Source organism: Carya illinoinensis, chromosome 2 (assembly GCF_018687715.1).
Source record: "Carya illinoinensis cultivar Pawnee chromosome 2, C.illinoinensisPawnee_v1, whole genome shotgun sequence".
Taxonomy (NCBI): Eukaryota; Viridiplantae; Streptophyta; class Magnoliopsida; order Fagales; family Juglandaceae; genus Carya; species Carya illinoinensis.
This window is the reverse complement of record NC_056753.1, coordinates 1,994,048-2,003,382: the sequence shown is the minus strand read 5'-3', so window position 1 is coordinate 2,003,382 and position 9,335 is coordinate 1,994,048. Positions and strand designations below refer to the sequence as shown.

Sequence of the window (9,335 nt, the reverse complement as noted above, 5' to 3'; positions counted from 1 at the left end):
AAAATAAAAAATAAAAAAGCCAACTCATCTGGTTCTCTCTGGTGTGTGGTGTTGGAGGCTTTAAAGACCTAAGAGTAGAATTACTCTTAAAGATTAATGATGAAGTGTTAGAAATACATAATTAAGTTGTTTTAGTGAGTGATTTATTACATTAAAGAAGGGTTGAACACTTAATTATGCATAAAATTTTAATACTCAATGAAAATTTTATTGATGCTAATATTTTGCAAATCAAAGCCTCATATTTGTCCTTGGAATAATTAAACTATAATATCATTTTTTATTGTGTGTTGTAGGGCATTTATGGAAGGAAAGAAAGAGTGGGGACCATAAGAAAATAGAAGAATTGATTTTTAATGGGACCAATCAGATAAGAATAAAAAAATGCCCAGCACGAGAGGGCCCTCAACTCTGGACGCAGTGCATCTAGGACGCAGGTCGTGGCCTCAAGGGAGGAGAGCCAATCACGCATGGACAGCAGATCACGAGCAGGAGCACACAGCAGGCCAGACCGAGCAGAGTCAATTCATGCAGATGGAGGGGCACATTCGTATTACCTGTGTGGGCATTAGACACAGACTTTAGGCGGCTAGTGAATATCTTTGGCTATTTTTTTTACGTTATTTGTTTTTCAGTAGTTCTTAGTTGTTCTTTCTTTCCAACCCTAGGCGGCGGTTGGCCTTTTAGTTTTACATTTTGTTTTTTTTTTCGTGGAGATTGAACGTCCAGACCTTAGGCGGCTGGTTTTGCATTTTTGACTTGTTTTGAATTGTGGTTGTTCGGCTGGAGTTTTCTTCCTTAAGTTTCTTGGAGGTAGTTGGCTGGTTTTTGGACGATTTATTTTTTTGTCTTACCTTTCGTTCCAGACCTTAGGCGGCTGGTCATTTTTTTTACTTTATGTATTGTTCTTTTTTTTTTTTTTTTTTTTTTTTTCGTTAGCATTGCAGAACAGGGGGAACTCTCTCTATCTCGGTTTGGATTTATTTTTTTCGTTTCTTTTAGTTTTCATTCAGCCGGTCGATTTCATTTCTACTTGTTCTTAGTTCATAGGGGTTGAGTCGGTGGAAGGCCTGCTCTCTCTCTCTCTCTCTCTCTCTCTCTCTCTCTCTCTCTCTCTCTCTCTCTCTCTCTCTCTCTCTCTCTCTCTCTCTCTCTCTCTCTCTCGGGTTTCATTATTTTTGGCTTTTGAGTTTTATTGTTCGGTTGCTTTTCGTTTCATTGCTTGTTCTTTTTTTTCGTGGGTTTGCATAATATTGTCCTTTTTGGCATTTGATTATTTGCTGCACAATGTCTTTTTCTTGATTTTATTTCTTTTGGTTACCATTATTCTGCATTTATTTTCTTACAGTAACTTGAAATGTTAGGATTAATCATTTTTTAGCATTTTACTAATTTAGAGATGATAGGCTAGATTTTAGACTTGAGATTTAATGAGTAATCTATGACTATTTTGGATTGGATTTTCTTCAATGTTATTTGATTTTAATGATTAACTTGTTGGATAATATTTCAATTTATATCTAGAAATGATTGAAGTTCTTTGTTCTTGGTTTAGATTAGTTGTAGACGTAAAGGCACAATTAATACTTGAAGAAGTAACAAGACTTTGATGGCTTTCTTCCAATATTTTATAATTGTTATATAATTTTTCAAGTGGTTTTATTAGGCTAAGATTGGGGTTCATTGTTATATTATCCGACCATAACTTCTAGGAATTGGGGCATGGTTGAGAGAAGATGAAAAGAGAAGTAAATTCATCTCCAAATCAGTGGGTGAAAATTGTATCCCAAGTGTTTGTTTTATTGTTTCTTACAAGTTTAATTCATTTGCTACACACTTTCTATAAGTATCTTAGTTTTAGTAATTTTAGAATCATAGATTTATTTTTATTTTCAGTTTAATTCGAGATTGAACTTCCAACACAACCACTAATCATACTTGTAATTTAGTCCACATTTCCTTAGTAAATAATCTACATTTTAGTTCAAGACTTTCTTCTTTTCAAAATTTCTTGTTACCATAAACGTCCATATTTTATCTTGTGATTATAAACGGTTTACTTAATTCATATTACCCATGTGAATCTGATCTTGAGATTTACCCTTGTATTACTTTTGTTGAACCCAAGGTTTCAAGTTTCATGTGATTATAAATCTACACATGGATTTTGATGATAACAAATGAATTCAAAAAATAAAGGAGTTTCAAACTCAAGTTGTCCATACAATAGAGTCAAGCACATCAAAGAACCAAGTATGAGTAAGAAGGAAACAAGTTCACATTAAAATCATAGAGTAATGTTGTAAATCTCTTAAAATTCAAAATTAGGATTAATGTTCAAAATTAATATTTTATCATAAAGCATTAAAATACATTTTGCACATGTGCATGAATATTTTTGAAAATTAAATTTGAAAATTTTGAAAGATGATTGATTGTCATCTTTTACATGTGCATGCCTTGATTAAAGGGTTGAACTTTGAAAATATTAAAGATGATTGATTGTCATCTTTTACATGTGCATGTCTTGATTAAAGGGTTAAACTTTGAAAATATTAAAGATGATTGATTGTCGTCTTTCACATGTGCATGTTTTATTTGAATATTTTCAAAAGTGATTGATGTTTTTTTAGACTTATACAAAAGGTAGATGATTTTGTTTGAATTTTTTAAAAAGTAAAGTGTGGTTCTTTTGTCATATACAAAAAGTAAAAGATTAGGTTTGAATATTTTGAAAAAGAAAGTATGCTCCTTTTGTCATATGCAAAAAGTAAAATATTAGGTTTGAATTTTTTGAAAAGGAAAGTGTGCACCTTTTGTCATATACCAAAAGTAAAATATTAGGTTTGATTTTTTTGAAAAAGTGAATGACGTTGTCTTTGACATGTGAATTTTTTTAAATTTGAATATGAAGTCTCATATGCCTGTAAATAGATCATTTGAGAGTTTCACATTCACAACATCCAGAGCATACAACATTCATTCAAAGCTTTCATTCTCTCTTCTCTAAGTATTGAGCCTTAATCCTTGTTTATTTTGAGAGATATAGTTTGCGCTGTATTGTTGTTATTTCACTCATTGAGGAGTGTTTTCTGATAACCTACCTACTATCAGCTTTTGTATCAGAAAAATTGTGTGTATAACCCTTGTGCGTGTAAAAAGTATTCTACACGGGAAATAGTTGAATCACCACATGTAAGGTGATTGCAAGTGTAGAGGGTGTTCTACACGGATCCTTTGTAGCGGTATTGTTCAAAGGTGTAATAGGTTTCTATCTCCACCTGAAGGAGGTTGAATAGTGAATTTGGAAATCCTCAAGGGGTAGATTGAGGCGAGGACGTAGGTAGTGGGGCCGAACCTCGTTAACATACTGAGTTTGCTTCTCTCTTACCCTTACTCTTTATATTTATTGTTATTTCATATTTTGTTTATATTTTATATTATATATTTGATTTATAATTGTTATTTTTTTAATACAACTCAATTCACCCCCCTCTTGTGTTAGTCATCTGGGCAACAACTTTGACAGCTTCTATGCTTGGAAGACAAAATTATATGTTGATCAAGTTTTTGGCGCCTTTGTCGGGGACAACAGGTGTTTGTCAAAGCATTATCTTTTTCCTGAAAAAGACGTTTGTGGAGCTGTGAACCTCTTCACAGCCTGAGTGATATCTTTACCTCTTATTTTACTTGTTTACTTTTATCTTATTTTGTGCTGAACTTGCATGTCTGGTTGGCCTAGAGATAGCACATATGGACTTGCTAGGACTGAATCACCGACCTCATCATTGAGTGCATCATCTGTTTCTCTTAATTCAGCATTTGAATCATCATTTGACACTCAGAGTAACATGACTGAAGAAGAAGGACACAATGATAGGGAAATGGTAAATTCCAATAGGACACTTAGAGAATATTTGCATCCTATTAGGACCACCACTCCATCATGCATCATTACATCTTTGAATGTTCATAATTTCAATTTTAAACCTGGAATGATACCATTATTGCCTCATTTCATGGGATGGATTCTGAAAATTTCTACTTGCACCTCAAGGAGTTTTAGGAAGTATGCTCCACATTTTTGGATCAAAATTGTACTGAGGAGATTGTTAGATTGAAGTTCTCTCAAGGACAAAGCAAAAACATAGTTGAATGCATTAAGGTCAAAATCCATTGGAACATGGCAAGAAATGCAAGTTGAATTTCTGAAAAAGTTTTTCCTAATGCATCGCACCAATGCTTTAAAAAGAAAAATCATGAATTTTTCTCAAAAAGAAAATGAAACTTTTTATCAAAGTTGGGAAAGATTCAAAGATCTCTTAAATGCTTGTCCACACCATGGTTACGAGAATTGGCGCATCATTAATTTTTTTTTTATGAAGCTTTGGTACCTAAGATGCTACAATTTGTCGAAACCATGTGTAATATAAGGAACTGAAAGAAGCATTTGTATATTTTGATTACTTGGCTGAAAATACTCAATCATGGGACACTTCTTGTGTCTATGATAGAGCTGAACCATTGAGGACTGTGAGTGAGAGGGGGTAAATATGTTTTAAATGAGGAGGATGATTTGAAAGCCAAATTTGCCTTATTGTAAAAAAAAAATTGGAGGCGATTAAGTTGAAGAAAGTGTATAAAATTCAAGGCATTCCAAAACAAGGAAAATATAACATTTGTGAGGATATTAGCCATGTAACATCTGAATGTCCTACTATTCCAGCTTTTAAAGAAGTTTTGTGTGTTGCTTCTCATCCTGTTAACATGATTTCTAAACCTTTTCCTGCACCATATTCTAACACTTATCATACAGGTTGGAGAAACCATCCTAATTTCAGTTGGAGAAATGATCATCACACAAATTCAGCACATCCGGGAGCTCGTGCACCTCAATATTCAGTTCATACCCAGCAAAATGCACTAATTCCAGCCCCTAGAAGACCCATGGATGACCCATTGTGAAAAATGATGATAATAAATTGAAAAAGAATATGGAACAAGAAAAACAATCACATATGACATAAGATTTACGTGGTTCGGCAAATTGCCTACGTCTACGGGAGCTGCAAAGGATTTTATTATTGAGGAATATCACACCACAACGATGGATCAATCAGTATACATCTACAGTGTTTCTACAGTACGGTCATATGATATAATAATCTTATATATAGTCAAACGGCAAAAAAAACCCTAGAGCTGTGTAAAATGCATGCTCGCTCGAGCTGCGTGTCTAGCGCACGTCGAGTGAACTTCCCTCCCGTATCCGCTCAAGCTCACTGTCGAGCTGACATCGAGCGTTCAACTTTGCCTGACTTCGCTCGAGCGACCAATGCCTCCGCTCGAGCGAAACTTCCTTCCGCATCCGCTCGAGCTCACTGTCGAGCTAACATCAAGCATTCGAATCTGTCTAACTTGGCTCGAGCGGCCAATGCCTCCGCTTGAGCGGTGAGGACCAGACTCCACAGTACTCAACAAATGGTGCGTGAAAAACATCTGAGTGATGCAGTGAGTTTTGTTCTCCTTCTCCATAAGGTAAAAACTTTTCAACATAAAAAACTAAAGACAACGATCTATATATGTGAACAAGAAGAGCTTGATTCTCCAATTGGAAGAATACCTAGATGCAAAACATTGAAGATTGTGAGGAAAACAATTGAAAGAAATGGACTCGAACAGGTACAAAATCTGGATGCATTGTGGTTACCACCCATGAGGGCCACACGGGTGCTTCGAATTCTATACCAAAGGAAAAACAATTGCCTCATCCTCTTGACTTCAGTGTATTTTTTCATAAGCTATGGTTATTCTTCACCAACCCAGATCAGTGGCGTTTCATATTTTAAATTCCACACAGATGTCTTGTAATAGATCATCCAAAAGTCTGAAACCCAACAACCATCACAGACTTGAGTAGGCAAAGAAATGGGAGAGAGAGAGAGAGAGAGAGAGAGAGAGAGAGAGAGAGAGAGAGAGAGAGAGAGAGAGAGAGAGAGAGAGAGAGAGAGAGAGAGAGAGAGAGAGAGAGAGATGGATTGAGGAAACTCCCAAAAAGTGTATAACTTTGATGAAGAGAAGAATTTATTTGGAGAGAAGTGGTAAGGAGGTATGAGATTAGTTGTGCATTGTCGTATGCAAAGGAAGGTGTTTGCTTTATTTAGGAGTTAGCATGACGCGTGGGAGTAGAGTTTGAGTTATGTGATTCTTTCAGAAGGTGTTTTTTTTTTTTAAAAGTGCTGATGTCATATTCGTGCACGGGTGGTGCATGGTCTCGCCTGCATATAGAATGACTATTTTGCCAATCAATTAATCTATCCATCCCCTGGTTTTCAAAATGCATGCCGCACTCTTGACATGGCGAACCCTGTCCAAAGCCAACATCACGATTTAACTCAATTTTGCATTGGGGTTTAATGAAATTCAAATCACACGCCGCTCAGACCTCTCAACTCTTCCCTCTCATGATCCTCCCTTTTTCCTCTCACGATGCCCTCAAACCAAAACCGTTTCCCTCTCACTTCCCTCCTCCTCCCTCTCACTCGACTCTCCTTCTTCTTCTCTCTCACCCCTTCTTTCGCATGCCTGACCCTCTACCCGCACTCCATCACTCCGGCACACGACAAAGAAAACTTATCCGAAGGGTCACCATTTCCGTACGGCACAGCATCGGCTTGACCCTCTGCCCACACTCCATCGCTCCGGCCTGACCCTCTGCCAGCACTCCATCGCTCCAGCCCGACCCACCGTTTATTATCTTGCAAAGGTAAGATCATTAAAGAAAAATGCAACAAATTTTTCTAGGTTTTGGTTTATATTTTTCTAGGTTTTTATTTTTCTCTTTTCGTTACATCTATCCATTTCTAGCATATCTGGTATTGTGTGTTTTTGTGTTTATGGATGTGAGATTTGATCCGCTGTTTGATCTGTTTTTTGTGGAGTTTTTTAGATTGTTGATGTTGTATGTAGCAACAAATTTGTTGGTTGTTGATAACATATGAAATGAGGGAGATGCTGGGATTGGTTGGAAGGGGAAAACACGGATAAAACACATATGAGCTTGATTCAGTACTATAGTCTTCAGTGAGGGTGTATTAATTTATAAATTTGGTTGGGATGGAGAGGGAAATCATGGGCATTATTGTGAATGGGTTTGAGGGAAAGGTTCTTGTAGCCACTAATTTTTTTTGAGTACCAATTAAGGTTTTTCTCAAGAGTAATGTTATCAGAGCTATCTAAAGTTTAACACTCAAAAAGCCCTCTCAATGTGGTAATGTTAAGACTATAATCTTAAGTTATCAAAACCACTTTTTGTTTCTGTTTTTTTAGTAAATCTGGTGGCACCACATGAAGACAATTATTTGAGCAGAAAAATGGAACTGACCAAATAGCATTTTTCTTACCTTAATGGTCCTAATTTTGTGTTGGAGTTGGTGAAAAACTCCTTGTAGAGACATTATAGTCTTCAATTGATCTTACTGCAATACTATAGTGTTAGTGAGGGTGTATTAATTCATAAATTTGGTTGCGATGGAGAGGGAAATCATGGGCATGGATTGTGAATGGGTTTGAGGGAAAGGTTCTTTGTAGCTACTAATTTTGTTTTGAGTACCAATCAAGGTTTTTATCAAGAGTAATGTTATCAGAGCTATCTAATGTCATTTAATGTAAAAGGACATCCATATATATAGATGAAAAAAGTAAAAAACATGCATATATAGAGCTTTATTTTGGGGAAAAGAATGAAGAATTTAGACTTATACCTGGGTAAAAAGATCATTATGAACATTCCTCACAAACATGAAAGGAAAATGATATGTTTAATTAAACTTTTTCACAAAACCCAAATATTTCTTCATTTTAATGGGAAAAAAGGATTACAAAAGGCTTTCTATTTGGCATTTTGTTTTAAATACATAGATAATTGTGCTTAACTTAACTCAGCATGTTTATAAATAATTGTGCTTTATTGCTTGTTAGCATTTTAACTTTTTACTTGTTTTGTTGAAAAAATAATGTCAAACTTATGTGAACAATAAATGCAAACAGATTTTTTCTTCCCATACCCCTAGTCAATCAACAAATTCTTATTTACTGGCTTCGTGATTTCTATATGATGCTTCGTGGTTTAAATGAAGGTTTATATTCTATTTTATATTCTGCTCCTACCTTGTAATAATTCTGAAAATTTGTACATGCACGTGATAATTCAGTTTTGCACTTAAAGTAGTCATTGCGTTCGATATTGCTTTATATTTTCTGGGGATCATTTGTCAATCATCATGTAGATCACCTATGGCATCGAGTCAATCATCATCTTTTGTAGTTAATGATCTTGAAATTGAATCACCGAATTTTTGGTGTGGTTTGAAATCGCCATTAAAGATCTCCTACACCCACAAAAATCCTGGGAAGGAAATTTTATGCTTGTCCAAATTATTACACGGTAATTAACCTCCCCCTTTTTTGTATTGCTTTTGAAATTAATGTACAAAAATGAGTCAATTTACCCAAGCTTGAAATTCTTGAATTGTCTACAGGAAGAAACAAGATGCCAATTCTTCATTTGGGAAGATATATTTCAATCAGTAATACGTGAGAATGTAAACAACAGAAGAGAGAATGAACTGCGGAAGAGGGAGGATGCATTATTGTTGCGTGAATATGAAACTCAAAAAGAAAAGGACAAGCTAGTAGAGAGAGCATATGCTTAACAAGCAAGAGGGCAAACTGGGAAGAATGATAGTAGAGAATAGGATTGGTCGTATTTTGTTGTGTGTACTTTGAATTGTCTCGCTTGTAATAGGTTGGTTCTAAATGTAGATGTATCATGTTAGTTTTAGATATAAATAAGGTTGGCAAGATTTTTGTTGTATTTTACCGCCTTGCCAAGATTATGGTTGTGAATATCATCTGACTTTGTAAGGACTGCTTTTTCAATTTCTAGTAGACAAGCCTATTTAAGCATTTCTCTTGCAAAAGCATATTCACTTTCACTGTCTATGGCATTTTTGTATACTGCCGCTTCCTATACAAGCATGTTCTACACCACTTAAATTCACATGTACTTTAATTTGTGGTTTTGCCTTTTCTGGATTTACATTGCCAACGAGCATGTTCTACAAATCCATTTGGGGCACGTACAAATTTATTGAAGTTGATATGTCAAAACCTGTTACTATTAACCATATTTTCCCAAAATTTACATCAACTCATATATAAAATTTCATTAAAATTTTGCCATGGTTTTTGTGGACAACCTAGTTCTTAAAATTGTCACCTGTAGTTTATATACAATATTAATGGAGAGTACCATCCATATGCAAGGAAGTAAT

General features: G+C 35.2%; 1 non-coding gene across 1 annotated transcript; it reads right to left on the bottom strand.

Annotated features, from left to right (window-relative positions):
* Positions 1 to 4,240: 4,240 nt before the first annotated feature.
* Positions 4,241 to 4,348, bottom strand: LOC122302043. Its single transcript, XR_006240292.1, has one exon. It is a non-coding gene; the product is annotated as a small nucleolar RNA R71 (small nucleolar RNA).
* Between the last annotated feature and the right edge of the window lie 4,987 nt (positions 4,349 to 9,335).